This window comes from Plasmopara halstedii (assembly GCF_900000015.1).
Source record: "Plasmopara halstedii genome assembly, contig: Scaffold_3060, whole genome shotgun sequence".
NCBI classification, from domain to species: Eukaryota; Oomycota; class Peronosporomycetes; order Peronosporales; family Peronosporaceae; genus Plasmopara; species Plasmopara halstedii.
This window is the reverse complement of record NW_020189964.1, coordinates 2,274,186-2,274,551: the sequence shown is the minus strand read 5'-3', so window position 1 is coordinate 2,274,551 and position 366 is coordinate 2,274,186.

Sequence of the window (366 nt, the reverse complement as noted above, 5' to 3'; positions counted from 1 at the left end):
GTGACGAACGTTTGAGTTCTTTAACTGTTGCTACCGCGTCAAACGGATGCGTATAATTTAATCAGGAACGCTGTAGCACGTCTGGAAGCACCACAAAGTATATGACATGATGTCTCAGCTGCTGACAGCGTGACGAACGTTTGAGTACGGTTACTATTGCTTCCGCGTCAAACAGATGCGTCTGGTTTAATCAGGAACTCTGTAGCACGTCTGGAAGCGCAACAAATGTATGTGACATGATATCTCAGTTGCTGGCAGCGTGACGAACGTTTGGGTGTGTTTACCGTTGCTGCCCTGTCAAACGGATGCGTCTGGTTTGATCAGGAACGCTCTAGCACGTCTGGAAGAACAACAAACTCATGTGAA